At 34.8% G+C, this 27,216-nt stretch overlaps 1 protein-coding gene across 2 annotated transcripts in view; it reads left to right on the forward strand.

Moving 5' to 3' along the window:
• Positions 1-27,216, forward strand: part of ADAMTSL3 (ADAMTS like 3) — a 713,745-nt gene that overhangs the window by 617,103 nt on the left and 69,426 nt on the right. The window lies entirely within an intron of this gene.

The following is a 27,216-nucleotide window of genomic DNA, read 5'->3' on the forward strand; positions in this document are numbered from 1 at the left end:
GTTGGAAGAGAAGGCAGGGCTTATCTCTCCCTCCCTTCAAATCCAGAATAGTTAGGTCTTTGAGAACATGCCAGATAATCATGTCTCTGGATCCTATTTCAGGAAAACCTCTTCAGGGTTGGGTTGGAGAAGATCACCTATGATGTCCTTGCAAACTCTATAATTCCATGATTTATTGATTTTTTCCATTGGCTGGTTCTATGACTTTTTTCTTAAGGGCCTCCCCAGCTTCGTCTAATTACCTCCCTCAAGCAGTATGTGAATGAGAGATTAAGGAGAACTCAATAATCTGCTTTTTTCAAAGGCAGCAGATTATTTTAAAATATATGTGATATATCATAAATTTAAGGCAAATTGGCAGATATCATGGAATGGCTCTATATATAGAAAGAACACAGGACTTGAGGTTAAAAACATGAGTTCTAGTCCCATCCCAGTGCTACCCACAAATGGGCAGGTGAACAGAGCACAGTTCTTTGTCTATATAGGCTTCAGTTTCTCCTGTAAAATAAGGAAGTTTGTTTAGATGACTTTGAAGATACTTTGCAGGGCTAATGTGGAGCAATCTGAGATCTCATTCTCTATCATTCCATAGCATTCTATTTGTTTGACATCCATTTATTTGAATGATTTCTCTTATCCATTCAAGTCTAACTTTTCTTTGAAGGCCCAATTTAAGCACCACTTCCCCTGAACAGTTTTCTGATTACTATTCTAATTCACTCTTTCCTTCTTTGAATTTCTTTAACCCTTCTGCTTAACATTCATAGTGTATTATCTAAATTGTTAGCTATTCTCTGAGTGCATATTTTGTCTTCTGAACCAGATTGTAAGCTCCCTTAAAGTAGACTTTCCCTTCTTGTGCTCAACACAGTAATTTATACTGTACTAGACAATCAAATACTGAATTCAAATGCATTCATCAGGTGGAAGTGAAGCCTGTCCAATTATCTTGTGAGCCACTAGCAAAAGAATATTTCTTGCACAGAGGCCAATTGTCTTAATGGCCTGGCTCCCCACAATGACCTGCAATTTTGGTTCAGTCACCTGTTCATGGGCTTCAGTTCCCCCATAGACCAAGAAGTCAGGAAATGTATACTTGAATCATTCATGAAGTCCTTTGCAGATGCAAAAATGTATCCTATGCATGAGCAAAGAAGAAGTTATTTCTGGAACAAAGCTCCAACAAAGTTCATCACTTTTGGAGGAATTTAGGCTGCAGACTTCTATGTTGAAAGAAGCAAAAATATAGCTCTTGCTGTACCTGAATTTTGGGTAAGATACAACTGGTTACCAAGGCAACAAAATTCATTAAGGTGCAAAGAGAGCACCCAGATCAACCTAACCCCATCAAGACACTCCACCAGGGTCCAACCACAGACAATTCTACGTGGGACCATTAATGGAGTGTTAGCAAGGGAATTGTATGCACATGACTTCAATTTCAACTTCTCTTTCAAAAACAAAATCCTTACTGGGGATCAGAAACAACAGGATGCATGTGCAGCTGGTAGGAAAGAAATTTTACATTTTTGTAGCATTCCCATTTTCTCTTTTCTGTTGAAATTTCTTCTCTTTTTGAAGTCTTTTTTTTTCCTTCTTTCTTTGGCATAGAGTTTGACACCTAATTGCTGCCTGTGTCTAAGGGTGCCTGCCAAATCTATGTGCCAAGGGAGTTCTCACCTTAAAGGCAGCTAGCTATTTATTGTAACTTCTGAATAGCTCCTTTGGAAGATTCTAGCCAACAGTTTAGACCTGTGCATTCAAAGACTAGGAAACAGCTCATGAGTGTCTACCCCTCTAGCTATGACCTCTCCCCAGCCTGTGATCACCCTACACTTACTGAAATTGGCTTTACTCATCAAAAGTCTTCTAGAAGGCTAGCACTGGAAAAGTTCTTACAGAACATCTGACTCAGCCCCCTCATCATTCAGTTGAGGCAGCTGTATCCCAGGAAGGGACAAGGCGGGATGAGGTGAGGAATAATATACCCAAGGGCTACACATTTCAACTTAATATTCTTCCAGTATTGGTACCATTGAACCAAAAAACTTATATTTCTCTATCACTTTAAGGATTATAAACCTTCTATCCAACAACCTTGTGAGATAGGTAAGGCAAGTGTTGTCATTTTCACTTTGTAGATGAAGAAACTGGAGGTCAGGTTAGTTAGATGATTTAATTAAAGTCATAGAATCAAAAACAAAATGAAATCCCAGGTCTTCCACCTCCAAATACAGTATTTTTCCCACTGAATTTTGTGTATCTTACAGAAAAGAGAAATAAATATCACTGCGAAGTTTCCTAGATTGCTTTTGGGATTTAATAGATGAATGCCTGTGTTCACCACTTTTTTTTTTCCTCACCACCTATAAAAGGTAGTGGTATGTGGGTGTTCTGAATTTCGAATAAAATGTCAGGTTTGAATCCTGACCCTAGCCCTAAGTGCCTATGTGACCTTGGGCAAGTCATTTCTCTGGGCCTCAGTTCTTCATCTGAAAAAGGAGGGGGTTGGACTTGATGGTCATGGAGGTTCCTTCCAGATCTAAATATAATCTGACCATCTCCTCATTAATGTCTATACCTTCTACTCTCATCCTAATGAAACTTCCATCTCATTTTTTGTCCTCTAGTGAATTTGCTCTTAACCTATCCAGGTATTTTTTCTCAGTCTTCATCTCCATTACCTTTCTGCAGATTTTGACATTGCTAACCACTTCCCATCAGGTTCTCTTACTCTGTTATCTACCTTTCTGTGTCTCTTTTCTAGCCTCTGAAGTTTCTTGAAGGCTCAGTCTCATAGCAGTAACACTACTCTTTTAGGGGTCCATGGGTTTAAAACTATTTTCAAAATAATACTAAAATTAGATATTTACTAAATAAAAATACTAAAATTAGACATTTTAATGCCTAATATTATAATCCTACATAAAAGCTCTTGGGAGTCTTTAATAATTTTTAAGAAATGAAAAGGGTTCCTGAGGCCAAAAAGATAAAGTTTGTGAAATTCCTGGCACACAGCCTGTGAGAGCAATAATAGTAATTATAATAATAATAATAAATACAATAAATACAATAATTATTACAATTATATGTGATATGTATATAATTATAAGATGATTATTTTAATTACAATAACTATTTATATAGTGCTTTAATATTTGTGAAATACTTTACATATATTATTTTATTAGATCATTACAGTGCTCTGAGTATCATCATCCTTATTCTATAAGATAAGAAAACTGAGTCTGGTGGAGGTTAAGTGCAGCTAGTACCTGAGATTTGAATTAAGGATTTGAATTAAGACCTTTCTTATTCCAAGTCCAATATGCGGACCACAGTACCACACAGTTGCCTCACAGGTTAGTAAATGCCAGAGGTGGTACTTGAGCCTAGGTAGGTACAAGACTGGATCTTTGTCTACTGCTCCCTGCAACTAAAAACTTGAATTATTATTGAACAAATGCTTATAAATATATGTATATATATATATATATATATAATATATATATGAAATGACTTATAAAAGTCACCCAGCTCCTTTTATTCTGTCCAGTCACTATAAGGAGTAGCCACTTTTTCATATACTTTCACTGATGAAAGAATCAGACTTTTAAATTGAAAACGGTTTTAAAGATCCTCTGATTCAATTCCCTTGACCTACATGTATAGATACTATTGACCAGAGGTGAAATGATGGTACATGATTTTGGGTCAGGACAATTTGGGTTTAAATACCCTCTTAGTGAGGGATGACCCTGTCTTTGTGACCGTGGCTATAAACCTCTCTTTGTTTAAACCGTCTTAGCTTCCATTTCCTTGCTCTTCTATGAAACAAGAGTGGTTATAGTATTATTATTATCATGAGGGTCAATAAAGCTATTTATTGTGTGGGGTAGGTAGAGGGTCAAATGAGATAATAGATGTAAAGCAATTTGCAATGCTTAAAGTGCTACATAAACTCTACTATCATTGTTATTATAACCACTGCTGCTATTTCACCAGTTACCTTAATATAGTGACACAAAGCAGAGCTAAAACCAGAACCAAAGTTTCTTAACTCTCCTTCCATTGATCTTAATATTATTCCATCTCTGTAAGAAAAAAGGAAAACCCTTTGGCTGCCATCTTGACTAAAATGACCCTTCAATTACTTGCATGCACTAGCTTTAAAAATAATTAGAAGCTAATATACCAGGTGATTCCCATGGCAAATGATTGTCATTGCAAAGAAAAAAATGTGAACTCTGAATAACAAAAATCCAGGAAGTGACTCACTTGAAACCCTATGAAATTTATGAAATTTCTATACATCTCTAGAATTTATCCTTGCCATAAAATTCTCTGTAATTGGATTAGACATGGACTAGATTTGAACTTATTTGACACAATTGCATTAACCCTTTTACAGTGTTCTGTAAGTTGTGGTGTTGGGATTCAGAGAAGGAAGCCCATCTGTCAAAAACTGACCTCCAAAGGTCGCAACGTCACACTCAGCGGGTCATTGTGCAAGGGTCGGCTACAAGCCCCTCTCATAAGGTCTTGCCGGATGATGATGTGTAATAGTAAGTATAGTTCTATCATGTCTTCAAATGAAATGTTTAACCTATTAATCTGAATTATTACCTGAATGTAAAGTATAGAACTTGTATAACTAACTACCAAATGATTATTTTCTCCTCACATCAGCATGTTTCTAATCCATGAATAAAGCACCCTTGTCAAAGTTGAGAACATTCACAGAGATATTCTATGCTAATGAAGTCTATAATACTGAAGACTATCACTAGCTGTCTTGTCTTTTCTTCCATTTATAATTTCTGCCTCTTGGATTTTTTTATTTTTTCCAGTGTTTGAACTTGTACCCCCCCTCAGAATATTTCCATTCTTCTAAGTTTTCTAACATTTTATGATTAGGAATGTTAACTATATGGATGATGTTTAAATTATTCCTAATTTCACTTCAAAGGATTAAGTGCTAGAAGGGACATTTCAGCTCTTTTATTTTGTTGACCACACCTAAAAGAGTAGAATGATTTACCCAAGCCACACAGGCAGTAAAGAACAAATTTGGGATTAGAACTCCAGTCCTTTAATTTCAAATCTAATGCTTTTACCATTATGCTCATAACATCTTTATATCTGTGCAGTTAAGAGAAGAGCAAGAGTTCAGTGTTTTTTTTTATTTAAAATGAATAGAATTGAATTAAAAAGAAATTTTAAAGTTCTCCATTTTAAAAAATACAAAATTTAGTTTGACTATCTCTTTAGTTAAATAATTATAAATAAATCTAGTTAGAAATAAATAATTATAATTAAATTCATTATAACTTATTAGGGAAATCTAAGCTGCTAGGTTGTTTGGGTTTAATGCCTAGTATTTAATAATTAAGAATCAGGATGATCCTGGGAATATATTATTCTACTAGAAGTTAAGTTTTTCAGGTTTTTTTCCTAACCCTTTCATTTCTTGATGCTTTATATATTAAGTTGCAAAAAATAGATTTAATTATATCAGGGTCCCCTGTGGAGAATACTGTTAAGAAAAAAATCAAGAGAAATTTAGTCTAATAAGATGAAAAATTTGGTTAATGCTATCTAAAATCATCTGCTTATACATAGCTTTCTCAGGCACTCAAAAAAAAAAACAAAATAAGAAATACAATAATTATTGGTTCATGCATCATTTGAAACTTCTTTTATTGCATGTCTTTTAAGTTGACATTCCAAAAGTCTGAGGTTCCAAGCATCACTTAAATAAAGCCCCAAGGAATTTTGGAATGTCCTTGGCATGTGGTATAATAAAATATTTTGAGCTGCATATTTATCTGAATTTTATTAATTGTGGATAGTTACATAGCTGTGTGGCTAGTCTGTAAACTGCTTAGAGGAGAGTTGTATTAAAGTAACACTGGCAGCCTCCACTAAAATAATATCAGGACAACATGTGGGAATCTGTAGTAGTTATTAGGGCATGAAATGGGGTGCAGGGAAAAATTATAAGTTAGCTTAAAAAAATGCCTAAGTAAATGCCTTTGTAGATTGTAACTCTCCATCAGTTTTGCATACAATCTTCATCATTCAGTTAGACAAAAGTGTGCAGTCATTGTCCAAAGAGAATGCCATATTGCTGTTTAAGTCATCCTCTCAACCCTGCCCCAGCTTCCCCAGAAGATCAGACTTGAGCAGCAGATCCTTGTTTTGTGAAATTAGAGCAGTGGAAGAGTCCCAGGTCTAAAATATGATTATTTTAAATTAGCTTTTTGGGCTATAACCTGATGGAGTTGACAAGCTTTGGGGCTTAATTCCTTGTTCGATATTTGATGCTAAGAAAACCATAACGAAAGATAACATTAATTGATTTAAATCCTAAAAGTTAAAAAAAAACCCTAAAGGTCACAATTCCTCTAATATAGGTGCACTTCAACAATTATTTGCCCAAAGGGGAGTATTTTTCTTTCTTGAAAACTTTCAGATCATAAGATTTAGAGCTAGAAGGCCCAATGGGGGAACTGAGACCCAAAAGAGTGATATGATCTAGGTCAGTCAGGATTCAAGATTGTGCCACTGCTATTTCCACCCCCCCACACTGTCTCCCAGGAGGCAACCCCTGGGCCCAAAATTAAGATATCTAAAGGATGGTAAAGGATGGAAATTCTTCCAGCAAAGTTTTTTGGTTTGGAGGGGTTCCAGTTTTATGTACCTCTTTTTGTAGGGAATTTTAGCAAACCATAGCAGAAAAGGAAGCATAGAGTGAGCTTTGAAGAACTCTCATGAAAAACTTTAAAAAAAATATCCTGATTGAAAGTCCTATAAGAAATGTGAAGAACCAGAAAATTGTATTCAGGTACAGCAATATTGTTCGATGAAGAATTCTGAATGAAGATATTCCCAAAAGACAATTGATGAAGCACACTATCTGCCTCCAGAGGAAAAAACTGGTATTCGTTGAATACCAACTAAACCATGCAATTTTTCACTTTCTTTCATTTTTTCCCCTTTTATTTGAGTCTTTTTGTACAAAATGACTAATATGGAAATGTTTCATATAATTGCACATATATGACCTATATCTGATTGCTTGTCATCTCAGGGAAGGAAGGAAAGAAATAGAATTTGAAACTTAAAATTTTAAATAAAAATATTTTTAAATCTCCTAATTGATCTCAAGTATCAATTGAATAGCACCCCTGTTTCACTATTATCAGGATTTCAAATATTTTAGACCTGCAACTCTTCCATTGCAACAAATATACTAGATTGTAATTTAAAAAATAAAAAAATAGCTATTACATAAGTGCCTATTCTGATTTGCTGCTGATAAAATGATTAATTTGAAAACCAAACAAGTAGATAGAGCTGTTTACTTAGAACCTGGGTAAATGAGGCCAAGATAATTCCATGGGTCAGAACACATTTCCCCTAACCAAGAAATAGTGAGGCATTTCATATCTCCTGAACCCTAGAGGTATTGAGCTTCCTGTCTCCTCCACCCAGTGTTTTGTAGTATTGCTTTCATATGTTCAGTGTGTCTTCTCACTTAGCTTTTCCATTGCTGAAAGTAGTACATAGAACTTGAAATGGATCCAAACACTGTAGAGATGTACATTTAGCCTGGAGAGTGTGCCAGCTGTCTTTACATATTTGCAGGTGTGTCCGGTGGGAGATGAATTAGCTTTATTCTGCCTGGCCCCAGAACACAGAATCAGGAATGGTGGGTGGAAGTTGTAGGAAACAGATTTGGGCCTGATGTAAGAAAAGTCTCCCTGATATTTACTGCTGCCTTAAAGTGGAAGGCTGCCCTAAGAAGTAATGAATTCTATATCACATAGTGTTTTTCAAGCAGATGCAAGATAACCACTTGTTGTGGGTATTAAAGAGGAAAAATGAGGTTCCATAAAAATATGAGTTTATTATTTATCAAGGTTCTTATCCATGTACTTTAAAGAAGTAAAATCAAAAACTTAAATACATATATGTATACATTGATTAGAATATTACTTCTTTTGAAAAGTTGTTTTATTAATTTTTTTATATTGGTTTTTGGGGGGGTTTTTTTGCAGTGATAAAGCCAGAGGTTATACCAAAATATGGTACCCAGCGTCCTCAGATCCTTAGCATCCAAAGAGTCTATATTCAAACAAGAGAAGAAAAACGGATTAATTTCACAATAGGGGGAAGGGCCTATCTACTTCCCAAAACATCTGTGGTTATCAAGTGCCCAGTAAGAAGGTTCCAAAAATCTCTCATCCGGTGGGAGAAAGACGGACAGCGTTTGCAGAACTCCAAAAGACTTGGCATAACAAAATCAGGTTCAATGAAGATTCACAGCCTTGAAGCTGGTGATATTGGTCTATACCAATGTATTGCCGGGCCTGTGCATGAAAATTTTGTCCTCAAGCTAATTGGCACTGACAACCGACTCATAGAGCCCCCAGTTTTCCGAGATCACCCCCTTGAAAATGGCAGAATAGACCATAATGAAGCCAATAGTTTGGGAGCCACATGGCATAAAATGAGACAAATATGGAGACAACAAAATGAACTCTATCCAGATGATGGTCAAGTTAGCGACCAACCACTTTTAAGAGCTCTAGTTCGCCATGGCAATAATCCAGCAGAAACTCCCAATTCCTTGGAGTTCAAGGATAAATTCTTAGAAGCAGCAGTCCTACAGGGGTCCTACACTATGGATACTGTACAATTTGAAGAATTAATAAAGAATATGAGTCAACTTATCGAAACTGGAGAGGTGAATGATGACATTGCATCCCAGGTGATCTATGAGGTGGTGGCTGAGTTAGCAAAGATGCAACCTACAAGGGGTAAATGGAGAGGAGCCCAAGTAGAATCTTCCACCACCAAATTGAGTATGAAAACTCAAAATGTGTCTAGAGGTTTCAACTCAAAAAACCCAAAAAGACTAGTTATCAAGCAAAAAGGACTTGCTCTTATGAAACAAAACAAATTACTCCCTATTTCATTTAATAAAACAATAAATTCGAGGATTGGAAGTACAGTTTTTATTACCCAAAATACTGAGGTCATCAACTTGTTCTGTGACCTTGTTAAAACTGAGGATGCGAAATATGATTGGACCAAAGATGGAGCAGTGCTGCAGCCCTCAGAAAAGTAAGTAAAATATAGATCTTAACTTAATGGGCATCGTAGTTTAAAAACTAATGATTAAAAACTAACTATCTGAAGAGATAGTCTTGACAAACTTTCGAATTACTTCTGAATTTAGGTTGCCAGTATGAGAAAAGATGCTATTTCAGTACTGTTTTTTAATGTGTCAGCATCAAAGTTCTTTATATTGTCAGATTCAAGCTTGGAAAATGTTCTGTGGACAAGGTAATGGGGGGAGATGCAAAGGTAAAAATTGTTCTTATTCTTAAGGATCAAAATAAAATATCCCCAGATAAACATAGCACAAATTATAGGGTGATTTGTGCACACAAAAACTACAAGAATCTGGGGGGAAGAAAATTCTAGGTAGTAGCAAGACTTTATATAAGCAATTGTCTTTAAGTTAGGCCTTAAAAAATGGATGGAATGTTAGCAGGTAGTAGAGGTTGGATTCAGTACTCCAGCATACATAAATACTCCCTTGGTCTGTGACTTTGTCTATCAATGTTAAATAGCAGCCTTTTTATGATTTAGTAAATCAGTTTTAAGGAGTTGCCTGAGGTACCCATAAACTTGCCCAAACTATGGAACTAATGTCAGAGATAGGATTTGAACTCAGATCTTTCTGATTCCAAGTCCAATACTTCATCAGCTCTGCCATGCTGCCTTTATTACTCAAGGAATAGATTATAGTATTAATCAAGGGCCCATGTGGGCTTCATGTAGTATGGTATGATATAAAAATGAAGGTTGACAAGTTGAATCCATACTCTTTAAGAACCAAGATTCTGAAACCCTTGCAAAATAAAGCTATTATCACTAGTTGTATACCTTTGTTCACAGGGATAAATTATGATTCACTGGGTGATATGAACCCTTCTAAGACTCTCAGAGAATCAGAATTAGATCCAAACTTGGAAAAATGTCTCAATTTTCAAAAAAGTAAACAAAGAACAGTCTGCAAACCATAGACTATTGGTTCTACAATTATGGATACAGGTTTTAAATAAACATAATCATTTTCAAACATGAAAAAATTAATTAGATCCAAATATATAGCAAAGTTCTGCCTTCCCTAGTAGTATCTTCAAAGGGCCTCACCATAACAAGAAATTTGCCTTTTTTTTTACCTAGGGCAAGATCAGTGAAAGTTGGCATTCAAGAGTACCAGGAACTCTCTTAATTTTAGGGGAATTGTAACTCTATTGGGGCAGAGACTTCTGGGAAATTTTTCTCAAGGCAAATATTAAAACTACAACTCCCAAGAAGCCTAACTCTGTGGAAACTGAATGTATGAACTAAGTCAGTACCATTTACCCAGAAACACCTATTCTTCAAGTAAATTGTAGCATTAGCAAGTGTGTCTTGCACCTCCTCAAATTCTAAACTCCTTTGGAGCAAGAGTCATGTCTTATCTATACTTTATACTCTATCATGCAGCTAGCAGGGTGTACATATTAGACATCTAATGAATATTGATTGATTGATTGCATATGAATGGGAAATTTAACATGTAACAGCTAACAAAGTTAAACTAATTTCCCATTTTTGATCACTTAGTTGACTTTTAAAAAATACTAAGTAGGGGTGGCTAGGTGGTGTAGTGGATAGAGCACCAGCCCTGGAGTCAGGAGTACCTGAGTTCAAATGCAGCCTCAGATGCTTAATAATTATCTAGTTGTGTGGCCTTGGGCAAGCCACTTAACCCCATTTGCCTTGCAAAAAAAAAAAACTAAAAAAAATGCTAAGTAATTTTTTTCTTTATCTTTGAATCAGTGATAAGCATGAAAAGGCTATCAGCATTTCAAAGAACTACTTAAATGTATGGTATTATTATTGTTACTGTATTCTTATAATTCCTTTTAATGGCAGTACAGAAAGCAATTTAGAACTTTCTCTTACAATACCTTGCCCAATTATTTAGCATAAAAAAATAGCTTAAATGTTTGTAGATATTTTTTATCTTTTTAATGTCTCTAGCTCTTGCTATTTGTTGATGAAAAATTATAGGCTACATATTTTAGCATAAATTATGTTCAAAATGTTTCACATAGAAAGAAAAAGAACTATGATTATTTTTTTAGGAATTAAACGACAGTAATATATTAGTGCCCTGCCATCTCTCAAGCTATCTTCTTTTGTGTCTCCTCCCTCTCACAGTCAAACTTCTAGACTCCATTTTCTTACCTCCCATTCACTTCTCAAGACCTTCAAGTGTGACCTGCATTCCTATAATTCAGATGAAATTTTCTGTCTAATGTCACAAATGTTTTGTTTTTTGCTAAATTTCATGGTCTTTGCTCATTCTTCTCTGTAGCATTTGTGAGATGATTCCAGGATCTTCATGACTTACATGGTCATGGTTTTCCTATCTTTTTGGTCAATCTTTCTTAGTCTCCTTTTCTCAGTCATTTTACATGTCTCACCCTCTCTGTGTGCATTCCTCAGGATAGTTCTAAATTGGTATCTAGATGCCTGTCTCTTTTCTGCCTCTGTCATTTTCTATCTCTGTGTTTTTCTTCTGTCTTCTGTATTCTCCTTTTCCTCATGTTCCTCCTCATCCTTCTCCTTTTCTGTTCATTCTCTCTCTCTCTCTCTCTCTCTCTCTCTCTCTCTCTCTCTCTCTCTCTCTCTCATCTTCTATAATCCTCATGTCATTAGCTTCAGAGCTGCATTTTAAACTGTAATCTTCACTTAGATATCCCATTGGTATTTTAAACACAAGCATATCTAAAACAAAACTGCATTATCTTTCACCATAAACCCTCATCTTCTCTCAATATCACAATTTAGGTTGAAGTCTCTACCATCCTTTTGTAACTCAGTTTCATAAACTTGGCAGTATTTTCAATTCTTTACTCACTCACCATCCACAGCCCCACATCTGGTCAGTTGCAAAATCTTCTTATTTCAACCTCCAAAATCTCTCACATCTGTCCCAATTCTCCAGGTACTCAGCAGTCACCCTTTTCCTTGTGGTTATCACCTCTATTGACTATTGTAGTCATCTACTAAAATCCAGCCCCTCAAACCGTCCTCTGCACAGCTGCCAAATTGATTTTCCTATCCATAAGGCTGAGCATATTAAACCCCTGAAATGGAAACTTCACTGTCTCCCTTTTGCCTCTAGGATACTAAGCCTGACTTTTAAAATCTTTCATAGTCTTACTGTAAGCTATCTTTTTCAAGGTATTTACACATTATTTCCTCTCCCAAGCTCAGTGCTCCAGTCAAAATAAGGTCCAGCTGCCAAAGGTCCTCCAGTTAGTTTAGAAAAGCCAGAAATAGATCTCCCATCTTTGATTTCCCAAATTCAGAGGTATCAAACTAACATTTTTTCTCTATAATATGCTATTTTCCATTCTGTTCTCTACCTCTCACCTTGGCATAGGCTATTCTTCATGCATATGTAATAGATGTGTGACTTTTTACACCTTTACCCCTCCCTACCCACCCACACTGTTAGGCCTTCTCACATGCAAACACTTGCTCTCTCTCTCTAGACTGGTTCACTCACTCTAACCTTCCAGGCTCACACTGAGAGCTGTTTCATGGAGAGCTCGGAGAAGAAAAATCAGCACCAGGCTATTCCATGTGAAATGGCAATATATTAAAGGGATGGTACTTTATACCTGGAATCCTCCTCCTTCTCACCTCTGCTTCTTAGAATATTCAGCTCCCTTATTCATATATATTTTATATTTATTTTTCTGTACCAACTGAATCTCCTCCACAGTAGAATTTAAACTCTTTGAGGAGAGGGACTGTCATATTTTAAATCTTTGTATCTAAATCACCTAATATAGTTCCTGGAATAAAGCGGATGGTTAATAAATACTCATGGAATTAAATTTAATTGAACAGAGAATATGGAAAAATGTTTTCCCCCTATCTTTTGGTTTCCTCTGGCTAGACATGTAGATTAAAGGAATTATGATTTGGACTTGAATTTTGAAAAAGTTTCTAAAATTATAGCAATTTATTTGGAAGTGATTCTTAGCATTCTTTCAAAAAAAATAAGATTTTTCTACGTGGCTATCAAAGTGTTTTTAAATAACACCTACATAAGAATTTAGAATGATTTTGAAGTTACCATTATTACTGCTAGTTATTGGTATCATGTGAAACATACTTAATTTGAGATTGATTGGTTTAAACTGATAATTTTCCTTTATTATAATCCAAGTTCTTATCTTTAGATCTGCTGTTTTGGAATTATTTAAATCTTTCAGGTCAAAGAAATTTAAAAATATTTAATTTTGTAATAGAAATAAATGTTAGCCATTATCTAATCTAATCTCTTCATTTACAAGAGAAGACACTAACACAGACACATGTTTAATGACCTGCCAAAGGTCCAAGTCAGAAGTAGATCTCCTATCTTTGATTTCCCAAACTCAGGAGTATCAAACTAACATTTTTCTTTGATAATCTAGCAAGCTAGAAAATGATTATAATAATGCCTCACTTATCTGAAATTAATTTATCTTGCAAATGCAATTATTTAGAATAAAATCAAAATCAATAATTAAACAATAAGAATTACAAACATATAACATATAATTCATGCACTAAAGATCATGCACTTTTCTCCATTGGAGAGTTTCTCATTCATAGTATATTTACTGTTACTTTATCAAAAAAATTGAAATATCAGGTATCCTGCATTACAGTAAAAACAATAATTCCCAGTTTATGATTTTTATAGTCCATAAAGTACAACCTATCCAAATAGCTCTAATTAACTATTTTTTCATCTCAATTGCTATATATATATTAATCATAAGCTCTTCTGAGAGTCAGGGCTCTTATAACCAGAGAATCAATATATGTGCCCTAAATTTTCATTGATTAAGTTAATGCACATACTTCATTTTAGTTCAGTTGAATGCAACAAGTATTTAAACTCCTACTATGTGCAAAGCATCAGAACTTTAAAAAAAAACAATTTTTGCCCTTATCCAAAATCTCTATACTCATATAAACTCTCTGCCTACATTTTCATGGAAAGATATAATATGTACAAAAATAAACAAATTCAAAATATTCAAAGTAATTTCAAGAACAAGAAAGTGCTAACAATTCAGGAAAAGCCTTTTGTAGAAGATGTTGCTAGAACTTTAGGAGAAAGAATGAGGGAGGAGTGCTTTCCAGATATGGGGTACTACTAGTAAGGAATCAAAGAAGAGGAATATGGATTCATTGAAAGAAAATGGTCCATAAATCAGTTTGACTGGAACAGAGAATGCAGAAAGGGGATGATATGAAATAGGGTTTTGAAAAATATGGTGGAAACCATATTCTGAGGAATTTTAAATGCCAGAGTAAGGAGTTATCTGAGAGGTAACAGGGAACCACAGAAAATTTTTGAGTAAGAAAATGTGTCTTAAAACTATCAATTTAGTGGAGTGGCTAGGTGGCGTAGTGGATAAAGCACCGGTCCTGGAGTCAGGAGTACCTGGGTTCAAATCCGGCCTCAGACACTTAATAATTACCTAGCTGTGTGGCCTTGGGCAAGCCACTTAACTCCATTTGCCTTGCAAAAAAAAAAAAATACTAAAGGAAAAGTATCAATTTGGCAGTTAACATTGGGGATGTTTTGGAGAAATATTGAACAATTAGGAAATTGTTGTAATAGTGCTAGAGAGAAGTAAGTGTCTGGACTAGAGTAGAGGTTTAGGTGTTTTCCATTCTTGTCTGGCCACTGAGACTGTGACAGTATTGGCAAAAACTTCTACCAAAACTCACAACTTTTTTCTTCTTTCTTTGCTCACTCCACTCTGATACAACCTCAACCTTTTATTTGAAAGATTGGACTTGCCTTAATATAAATGATAAAACAAGAAACCTCATTGTGCCCAGGAAGAAATTATATGACCACTGGAAAAAATATCAAAATAACTATCTAGTTGCAAGATGACAACTCATGTGATTCTACATTTCCATAGAACTGGGCTAATTGTAAAACCTGATTTTTTTTTCTTTTTTTTTTTTATGTTTTTGCAAGGCAAATGGGGTTAAGTGGCTTGCCCAAGGCCACACAGCTAGGTAATTAGTAAGTATCTGAGGCCGGATTTGAACCCAGGTACTCCTGACTCCAGGGCCAGTGCTTTATCCACTATGCCACCTAGCCACCCCACTATGCCACCTAGCGGCCCCTAAAACCTGATTTTTAAAGATTGAGCAGTTATCATTGGTACTTCAGGGAGATTCCTGAAATTATTCCAATTTTGGAATACTAGGTAGGAGGAAGAAGCAGCAACCTGTTGTGCCAGGAATTCTGTCTACTGTCCAGGGTCATGGGAATGTAGCTGATGCATTGAAATAACAGGATGATTTTTTTTTTTTTTGGATAAGATTAACCTGTAGTTTATCAGTTGATAGTAAAAGGAGTTGATATATTTTTAAATGGTGGCAGTAGAGGGCAGCAGAACCCTTATTTAGAGATGGTCATCCACCAGTTCTTCCTCAACTGTGGACAAAGTTGTACGTTGGGTATGTGGAGATGGGAGAGAGAGAAACCACATAAAGATACAGAGATATCTAAAATCTAGTCAAAGAAAGAGTGGGAAGCCCAGGCACAAACCGCTGAGGTACTTGACAATAAATTTCTGAGGTCAAGGCAGATTACCTGATCAGCAGAACTAAGGAGTAAGTTGGAGGGTCAGAATGAAGAATAGGTTAAAAGTTAGTCTACCAATTTGTAATTCAACCTGCATTGTGTGAGAACAAAGGAGAGCATTCCTGTAGCATTTTAGAGAAAAAATTAAAGACACAGAAAGGGATGGTTTAGAACTGTGGTTATAAAAACAAACAAAAAACCAAAACTACTATGTGGCACTTGAATTCTCTAAGTCTTCAGATTCAGAATCTGCACAAGTTTTGCCAGTTTTAAAAAACAAAACAGGGGCAGCTAGGTGGCGCAGTGGATAGAGCACTGGCCCTGGAGTCAGGAGTATCTGAGTTCAAATCTGAAATAACTACCTAGCTATGTGGCCTTGGGCAAGCCACTTAACCCCATTGCCTTGCAAAAAAAAAAAAAAAAATGCCCAGTAGATTTAATTTACTTTAGGAAAAAAGAAGTTTAGGCATCCCAAAATAAAAGGGGTATAGGATAAGATGGTGAGAGTTAATAGGATGGACCCACTGCTGACATTGGAGTCAAAAGATTGGAATACATATTCTTTTTCAAACATGTATTTCCTGTGCAGCACTAGTAAATAGCTTATCAGAACCTCAGTTTCTTTTTCTGTAAAACAAAAGTATTAATATTTATCTTTTTGAGGTTAAAGTTTTCTGAGAGTTCATTTCTTACATATTGCTATCACTCACCAAATCAATGATTCAGAGATAGTTATCGCCACATTTCATTATACTCAGAGCCCAGGCTCATCTTGTATATGTAATAATAAGAAGTCAGAGAGCTCAGAATATCAGCTTCAGTAACTTTATGTATGGTGGAAATATGTATACAGAAAAGAACAAAATGGAATTTTATAGAAATCAGAAGATAAAGATAAGAATGTAAATGTCCAGAAACAAGTAACAGAAGACACATGCCAGGTGCTATAGCTTCTTTCCCAGTTTTGATTCTATAGATTTTGTGACCTTTAAACATCTGAGAACAATGTCTGTAAGTTCAAATGAAAGATTGGGCAATATCCTTTTCTTCTCATAGCAAAGGCAAGAATGAGTCAGAGTTTGTTTCATATCACAGTTTTTCTCTTCTCACAGTAGCAGCAAAAAGCCTGAGTCTCAGATTCTTTTGCCTTACTTCAAGTGCTATGTAAATATAATTTATTAGGTTAGATATTAGAAGAGGAAAAAAATTGAATTAAACTAAGATAAAAAAGTAATCAAAAACATTAAGCATTTACTAATGGGTCAAATACAATGCAAAATATTTGAATTCAAAAAAGTAATTATTTTAAAACTCATTTATTTAATCTTTAATTGTTATATCAGATGATATAACTTCATTAAAATATTTTATGCTTTTCATTTTAAAACAAATAAAACCAACTAAAAATGCATTTATAACTTATTGGCCTTTTAAAAATAATTTCAGTATACAAACTGGAAGTCTGATATTCTCTATATTTCTTCTTATATATTGACCTCTGCATTTGCATATAGTTTTCTTTTTCTATTTTATATATATATAATCTTTTGGTTCTTTTTTTTATTTTACACTTTTGTTATTTAATTGTTTCAGCCATTTGGGATTTTCTTGACAGAGATACTAGAGTTCATTTAACAGATGAGGAAACTGAGGCAAATGGTGAAGTATTCACATAGCTAGTAAGTCTAAGGTAGGATTTGAACTCAGGAATACAAGTCCTCCTGACTCCAGGCCTGGCACTCTATGCACTATATTATCTTACTACCCACTTTATACTACTTAGTTGCAAATGTATTACTTTTTTTGAAATTTTCCCTATTTTCCTGTATATATCATTTTAATAGCAATATGACATTTTATTGTATTAATAACATTAATAATAAAATAAATATATTATTGTATAAATAATTTATATATTTAAATATGGAAAAAGACCTTCAAGATTCTTTAGTATAACTCCCTCCTTTGACAGAGAAGTTAAATGGTCCTTATCTTAGATTATACAGCTAATAAAGTAGTGGAAAAAAGAATTCATATTCATGTCCTCTGACTCCTTCAATATTCTTTCACCATACAATGTTTTCTGACAAACATTTGAGTATTTCCATTTCTTTATAATTACAAATAATCCTGCTCTATATGGTTTTTAATAAATAAATAGCTTTGGTTTTTCCAACACTGTATTCTTAATAAGGAAATTGTTGGGACAGAAGGTTTGTTTATATGATATTCTTGTTACATATTTCTGAATTGCCCTCCAAAAAAATCCTATTAACTCTCCATTCCACTAACAACTTATGAGCAAACTTATTTTCTCCACAACTTCAGTAGGTCAGAATTTTATCACTTTTATTTTTAGTACCTATTTGATAAGTATAAAATGGCACCTTACCTTTGTCCAGTTTGCATTTTTTTTATTATTCTAATTATCTATTTAAATATTTAAAGTAATTCTTTACAACATGAGTATTTCCCTTTGTAAATTATTAATATCCTTTCATCATTTATCCAATGAGAAGTCAGAACAGAAAGGCACAGATTTAACTGTTTAGTTAGCATAATATTTTCCCTATCTAGCATTTCTTCTGCATCAAGGCTTCTTTTCTTACAATCCCACTATTATTTTTATCCTACCCCTATTCTCTCCAGTTGCCAATGATCTTTCTTCCCTTCTCATTCATGCTTCTACTCTCCACTGAGTTATTTTGACCACACTGCCAACTTGTCCCCTTATTTTTTCACCATACCCCATGGCTAATATCCCCTTATCATGGCTTCTAAAGTGGTCTGTGTCAAAAAAAAAATCTCATCACTACTAAATTTGCTCACAGTATTGTGTGTAGTCATATTTTAACCTAGCTTCCTGATCTTTCAAACCTGAGTATCCCCAGATTATAAGAAATACTTTTATTCATTTTACATTCAATTTGTTAATTAATCCAGTGTAGTGTCAATTTTTACTCCTATTTTTTTCAGAGTTCCTCAATGATTATATTCCAGCCTACTCAAATCCACGATACATCTCTTCATTGCCTTCTGTGAAGTCTTATTATCCTTTGTCTCACTGTGGATAGAAATACTGGTAGAATATTGGTATTAAAAAGACAAAAGCTTTAAATGTCAAACTGGAATTTTTATTTTATCCTGGAGGATAGGATCATAAGGAACCAAAAGAGCTAATTAAGGGGTCACACAATGACCTTAACAACTCAGTGGATAAGAGATTAGAAGGGAAAAGAGTAAAGGTAGGAAAACCAGTCTCTCTATATCCCTATACTCTAATCCATCCAATATTTAGATGCTAAGGTAATCAGTCAGAGGCTATTGTAATGGACCAGGCAAGAAATGATGAGGGCCTGGATCAGATATATGACTGTGTGAATGGAAAGAAGGGAACATATATGAGAAGCTTGATGTCATTAAGGGAGTTTTGTAACTTCCCAAAGGCAATCCTGTCCTCTCTCCATGTCCTTGTCAGCTTTGGGTCCACTTTGTCATTATGTGCTATCTTTCTCAGGCATAAAAGTTGATGGCCATGTTCCATAAACTGGCCATCCCATGGCTTGTTGGAATCTGAGAATGGGTATACTATATCTCTTTGTTCTCCTAAGTGATTCAGTTAAATTCCTTTGAGTAATTATGAATCTCTTCCAGGACACTCTAAAATGTTCTAGGATTTGGTGCTGTGGTGCCATGTTGCCCGTAAATAGAAACATCTGAAGGGCCTCACCATCAGTAGGGAATCCTTCTTTAACTTGAACTATGTCCTGAATCTACTCCATTATTGTGTCAAATGCCTTTGGCAAGAATACAATGGAGAATGGCAGTATGTATCATGGCAAGTTTGTAGGACCTAGAATCAGGTTGTTTAATATCTTTGAGTCTCAGTTTCCTCATCTGTAATATGGGGATGATGCCTGTACACAGAGTTATTGAGAAGAGCATATTTATGTGTGTAAACAGGTATGTATATATACAACTATATGTATATTCATAGAATTTTGCAATCTAAAAGCATAACACAAATGTCATTATTAATGACTGAACAATGTGTGGTCTGTTGGTGACATGAGGTAGTTTTTACACTGTAAAGGATGATGAATATGAGAAATTCATAGAAACATGGAAAAATATATGGAACTGAAACAGATCAAACAAATTAGAAGTAGGAGGAAAATATACACAGCTATGGTGATATAAATCAGAGGTGTTGAATTACACACCACAATACTCCAAGTGTTTCAGAACCATATTAAAATGTAATTGAATAGTTTTTAACAAAATACATAAAAAGACATTAAAACATAGGTCGTGTGAATTTGTGGTTTTCTAAGTCAGTATGCATCCTGACAGAGATCAATTTCTATTTGAATTTGACACCACTGATATAAAGAATTTAACAGACAATGATCAATTTTGGCTCTAGAGAAATGCTTTTGGAAAACACTTCTTTCAAGTCAATAGAGAAGGAATGGATTATAGGTGTGCTACTTATTCTTGTTACTCATGGTCACTGTTGCATGCAGTTTTTGTAACCATTTTTAGTTTACTTTTGTTACTGTTGTTTAACAAGGAAAAGTATATGGGTGATATTGGAAAGTGAGTATAATCTAGAAAAAACAGTATAAATTGAAAAATATATTTTATCTTGAATTTCAAATTTTACCAAAGAAAATAAATTTAAGAGAAGAAAAGATAAAAGAGAATTAGAGAATACCTATATTTAAAGGCTGGGAGAAAAAAAAAAGAACCAACGTAGTTTTCACAGATGGCTCTGTCAGAGAGAAATAAGAATCTAGAAAATGGTGTTATAGAAATCGAAAAGGAGAGAATTTTAAAGAAGCATAGACTATTTGACTATTCTATGGTATAGACATCAAGAAAGATGATAGAGAAAAGGTTCATGGCTTTGACAGAAAGTCACTGGTGACCTTAGAAAAAAGCGATTTCTGGCAAGTTGGTGAAAACAAAAGCCAGACTGCACAAGACTGAGATATGAGTGGGTAGTAAAGTCATTGAGTTTAAACTAATACTTTTAGTATTTTGGCAGTGAAAGGAAGGTGAGATTTGGGACATTTTCTAGAGAGGATCAAGTCTGGGGCAAGGTCAGGAGTCCCAGAGATTCACTGGGGGTGGTCCATGACAAACAGGCATGGTGGAACTGTGCCAGGAAGAGTTACAAGTGGAACAGTGGCGTAAGTAATTCAGCCAGGGCTCTGAACGTCAGGGGGCTAGAATGTTGGGAGGGGGCCAAATGAAGGTGTCTGAGGGTGAGCCAAGAGAATCATAGACAGAAAGGAAAGCTGGTGTTCCAAAAGGGGTGGGTAGATTGTGGGAAGAGAAACCTAGGAGACAAGCAAAGTAATTGTTACTAATAGTCACTGGCTCCCCTTTTTTCATAACTATGCCTCAACTAATTTTTACTTGATTTTTAAAGGCATAAGCAATAGGATGCAAACCTGACAGAGTAGAAGTGGGGCAGAAAGAAGTGTTGTTATTGTGACTGTTGTTTAGGGTAGAATAGACTTAAGCATGTCTATAGGCAAAGGGGAAAGAGCCAGTGGAAAAGAAGAAGAAACAGACTGTGTAAGAGAAAGGAAATTAATGGAATAGGAGCCTCATAGAGGTATGAGGAGGTGGAATCTAGGGCACAGGTAGAGAGATCATCGTTGAAATGAAGAATGATCCCATCATCCTTCTAGTCAGTGTTCTCAATTTCAGAATGATGCTCAAACTCTCCTTCATTCCCCATGTTTGATCACATTTGCCCAGTCTTGTAGATCCTACCACATCTTTCCACCCATATATGTGATCACTACACAAATTTAGGTTTTTATCACCCCTCTCACAAACAATGGCAACAACCTTCTAATTAATCTTGCTTCTAGCCATGCCTTCCTCCAATTTATCCTCTACATCTCTACCAAATCAATATTTTTAAAATATAGTCCATCATATCCTTTCTCAGAAATCTTTGGTAGTTTCTTAGAGATTCTTCAACCTAGAATTTGAGACCCTCTCAAACATGGTTCTCCTACATTTCAAACATCGTTGCCCATTACTACACTTTATGCCCTCTGTGTACAGTAGTCAAACTAACCCATTAGCTCTTCTCTTAACTTGGCAATTTCATCTCCTCCCCCCAGATAAGTTGTATCCTCCTTCTCTGGAATTCTGAGCCACCTTTTTCAATCCCAAACATTTTTCAATATTTAGCTAAAGTTTCACCCCCCACCTCCACAGGGAAGAATTTCCACCCCCTGATCCCTTGCAATTGTTGGTTCTTTCTCCTTCCTAAAATAGCTTCATATTTACCTGTCCATGAAATGATTATTATTCTCCTATTAGAATATAAGTTCCTCTCGAGCAGGGATATTGAACTGGTTTTGATTGCTAGCATCTAAGAGAGAAATCTCACAGGGAGGGAGTAGAAGGAGTAAACCCATATTCTTTAAAATGAAAAATGATTTGATACAGCCAAGGAAGTATCTGGCACAATATATTAAGAGAATAAATTAAAAAATTGAAAAATTGTTTAGTAGGTAGATATACCCTAAACAAGGAACTGTGTTAAGTGCTATAAGGGAATAAAAAAAGAAGTCAAAATTGAAACAAATAACAAAAATTTAAAAAACAATTTTCATAAACAGATTTAAGGTTGTAAAAGAAAGAAAAGGTAGAGAAATCAGAAAGACTACCAACAGACATCTTAGTATGCTTGAAGACAGATGTGAAGGTGCTGAGCTTGAAGAATTAAAATAAATTAATGTGAAAGCTAAATATAATCTACAAGTAATGGAGTTATTTTTCCTTCTAAAACTTAATTTGAGAAATCAAGAAGGTTGCAACGTGAGGAAAGGAAATTGAGATAATATTCCAATCAAATACAACAAGTAATTATTTATTAAGCATTGACCATGTGCAAATACCAAACTAAATACCAGAAATATAAATACCATAAAAAGTCCTCCCTGTCTTCAAAGAATCTACATTCCAACAATCTACATTCTACTTGGAAACAAAAAAATATGCATGATAATTTGCATAGGTGAATTATCACCAACAACTAACAGGATCAAAAAAGTCTTTAGAGTGGAGGTCTATGATTTTGAGTATGTCCAAGGCAGAGTCAAGAAAGCAGAGGGCATTGCAGTTACAGGAGACAACCTGCAAAAGACATGGAGACAAGAGATTGGAATTCTGTGTTTAGGAGCTATTTGTCTGGAAGAAAGTTCCTAAAGGAGGGTGGGGTAATGTATAGTAAACTTGGGAACAGATTGGAGCTAGATTTATAAAGGGTTTTAAATCAAGTTTAGTATCATATATTTTATTCTAGAGGCAAAAGGGGATAATATGGTCAGTCTTGCATTTTATGAAGATTATTTTGGCAGTATATAGAGGATGGATTGGAGAGGGATGAGACAAAAAGCCAGGAGTCCAATTAGGAGACTATTTCAATAATTCAGGCTAGACATGATAAGGGTTTGAACTAGGGCAAGTAAATGAAGGAATGAATAAATGACTTAAAAATAAAGACTAAATTTACCAGTGCCAAATGTTGGGGATACAGATAGAAAAACAATGAGTTCATTTCAAACCCAGTGAATTCATATTCTAAGTGAGAGAGATAACCAATATAGGATGGCTAAGCTTCATGGCAGATGGAAGAGCTCCTAAAAGGTACAGCTGTAGAGGAGAGATAGATATCCAAACTTCTTTAAAGTTAATTGGCAAGTAAGATGTCAGTGGCTGAGAATGAGGGTATAATTGTATGATAGATGATGGGTCCCCATCCATACCCCCAATCATCTTTCTTATGAGGAAGATTCCCTGAATTGGCTGAAAAGTGAGAGGGGAGTAAGAAGGACAAGTTCAGATGCCTACTTCCCATTAGGTTCACAGAATGGAGATGGTTACTGTTATGAAAAATTATGATGAAGGAGAAACATAGTTAAATGAAAATGTGTTGATAGAGGGAAGAAGAGAATTTGTAATTCAAAATTTTTAAAAAATGTTTCATATGGAATTGGAGAAAAAGAGAATTTTTTAAAAAGAAAGTTTGATCAAATAAGGTCATCCCAAGGACATTTAAGGATGAAATTGGAAAAGAGACACCAAACTGATGAAAAGTGAAAAAGATGTTCAGAAACATTTTTGCAACAAATTCTATTTAACATAAGTGACTCTGCTCATTTGTATTCTAAGAACACAATCCCAAATGATTTTATAGAGCAAATGTAAATGGCCTTGAGATCAGAAAACAATGATGGGAAAAGGAACTGAACTGAACCAAATATAACACAGAGGAGCTACATTCTGGAGGCAGCAGCTTTGATGATATTGAGGTATCTGAAGAGGAAGATAACAAATGTTTTGAAAAAAATAAGATCTCAGTACTAAAAAAGACAAGGTAGAGAATATCAATTACAAATCTATATGCCTGCTTTCCTATCACATAAATTTTTGAGACTAATTTACATACATATTTAGAGCATCCTTGATGAAGGTATTGGAAGAGAAATATATAGAATTTTGAAAGAGTGCTATTCAGGCTATATATATTGCCATTATTACAGTTGATTGAAGAAATAGAAAATACAAGATATCATTGCACTTGTTGCTTGTTAACTACTAAATTTTTTTTGATTTTTTTTGAAACAAAATATTGCCTTAAAATTTCCAAATGTTTCTTTCATGAATATGCTAAAATAATACAAAAATTCCATGAAAAAATGTAACAACTGAACTATTTTCTTCTCATTTTCCAAATTGTCCTCCTCTTTTGTGTGTTTGCATTCCCAATAACTTTTTCTCACTTTAATTTCTTTAGTGGAACTGGCCATTGTCTGCCAATTATTTTTGCTATGTAGACATAAATTTTGCTTTTGTTAGTCTCAGTTTACTTTTAAAACATTCAGAAATATCAATGATTTATTGGGAATACACAGAATTCTCTACCTTATCCAATGCTGATTCATTTTCCTTTGCCTTGACAAATTTATTTGCAGAAATCTGGACTTTAAAAAATTATCAGGGGGCCATATCACCTTTTAACATCTTCCCTATTGAATTATCTGCTTATGTTTGTATTCTTTAATTTAATAATCTCCTGAGTTCTTTGGTAATTTTAATCATTTTTGTCCTTTGATGACAGTTTTTGTGGATACTAGAACTCAAATCCATCTCACTTTCATCTCATATTGGGCAGTTCACGTCTTACTAACCTCAGTTGTCCCAAATGACTTTGGTAGGGTAAGATTGGGAGAGAACTATCCCCAGCCAGATACTGGTCTCTTTCCCTTATACTTAATATGGTACCATAAATCCATATACAAATTCTCCCCATTGCCCTTTGTTCCTCAGTTCTCTGTGGCAGTAGAGATGCTATTACTGCCCATGAAAACTGCTTTTTTATTTTTCACAGTTAAAATGAGTTCATTTGCAGGCCCATGGTCAATTTGTGCAGCCCTACTTTAGGAAACTGATGGGCAGTAGGAAATGGATGCTGAGTGAACATGTTAAGGATTTGCCTTCTCTGCTGTTAATAATCAGAGTTAAGGTTCTTGATGTCCTAGATTGTTAGAGAGCTAAAATTGCTTTAGGGCTTGTATATAATTTCTGTTTTGGACAAGTTTGAGAAGTATAGGAGATGAGGAAAAATGTTCTCTATCTTATTGACCATATGACCAGAAAGATCACCAACAACATCATTGACAACAACAGAACTAATCTTCTTTGAATACTTTTTTGATCATAAATATTAACTGGAACAATGACGAGGCTATCATGATAATCAAAGATGTTTACTTCTCTTATTAAAAAGATCTCGAATCCAAGTCAGGGAGAAATTCCCTAAAAATAGTGATTCGTAAGGTGCTTCATAAATGATGTTAAGCTAATTGAATCAATGAACACTGGAACTGCATAACCCCCTAAATGAGATAATTACTCAAATGAGTTAGGCCTAATTATCCATATATAACAAATCAAGTTGATAAAGAATATTTCTTGTTGAGGCTGAAATATAATAGACCAGAAAATATAGAAATAATGAAAGTTACTATATAACTTGTTCAGATATTGCATGTTAATAGTATGTTAATAATAACCTTTGAGAAATTTCAGACCTCTTCTCTTGACCACACAGACCTCTTCTCTTGACCACAAGGTCCTCCCAGAAACAAAGAACCACTTTTAAATATTTATAGTCTTCTGGTATTTTATAGCTACAAGTTATGGAAGGCCACAACCTAAAAAGAATTTGCTGAGAATTAACCAAAGAATAAAGAAAATTCACATAATAGACATCAGTAGACTGAAGCCCCTTACAAGGAAGGAATGACAAAGGAGAAATGCAGTCATCAAATAAACATATGACTTAAAAAGAGGTCACATGACCTAAGTAAAAGATACCTAATATATGGCCTATAGGCTCCACTGGCATTTTCACAATGTCAAGAGAAAGTAAGGAATGTTCCTGCTATACTGATTGACCTCCTGTGGCATGCTAATTGGGAGGACATGGACTAGGAGTCCAACAAACCAAAATTTGATTCTGATACTCAAATCTTCTGTGACTCAGGGCAAGTCACTTCACCTTTTTGAGATGCCATTTCATCACTGATAAAATAATGGAACAGAATTAGATCACAGATTTAGAATTGAAAGAGAATCTTAAACAACATCTAGTCAAACTTCCTTATTTTTCAGGTAAGAAAACAAACTCAAAAAAGTGAAATTATTTGTCCATGGGGCACAGATGGCAAATGGTAGATGTATGGTTTCTAAGATCCCTTAGAGTTTTAAAAGTCTATGATCCTATAACTATAAGGAAAAGAAGGAGGAGGTTCAGGCAGGGACCATAGATAAAGTAATCCCTTGAGGGCTTTTCTCCAAGTCATAAGTAAAGTAGAGTAAATAAGGTTTTGCTCTGAGGTACCAAATTTAGAGGGTGATGACAAGCACAAAGGTAATTAAAATATTAAGCTACCAGATGGAGACTAGGATTAGCTCCTTCCTCAACTTCCAGCAGTGGTTCTTGCACTAGTATCACATACATTGGAAGGGGGGGGGCAGAGTAGGGGGAATCCCTTTGAGTATGTACAATAGTTTGTGATACTTGCAATAGACACAAAATTCCTGATCATGATTCTATTTTACTAGTCTTAAAATTCTATAGTTTCATGTTCTTAAATGTTATATATGACTTTCTTTAGTAAATATATTTATTGAGAGAATGCACCATGTTTCTTACCATTCTACAGAATAATACTGGATGGTACCAGAAAAATACAAATTCGAAATCCTTCAAGGGAAGAACAAGGTGTATATGGATGTTCTGTGGTTAATAATCTGGATTCAGACACAAAAACTTCCTCAGTGTTGTATGCAGGTAATGCCAACTGAAGAATTTGGAATTTTTATTTTTTTAGTTTACAACTAATTCCATATCTTGCTTCCTA

This window comes from Macrotis lagotis, chromosome 4 (assembly GCF_037893015.1).
Source record: "Macrotis lagotis isolate mMagLag1 chromosome 4, bilby.v1.9.chrom.fasta, whole genome shotgun sequence".
NCBI classification, from domain to species: domain Eukaryota; kingdom Metazoa; phylum Chordata; class Mammalia; order Peramelemorphia; family Peramelidae; genus Macrotis; species Macrotis lagotis.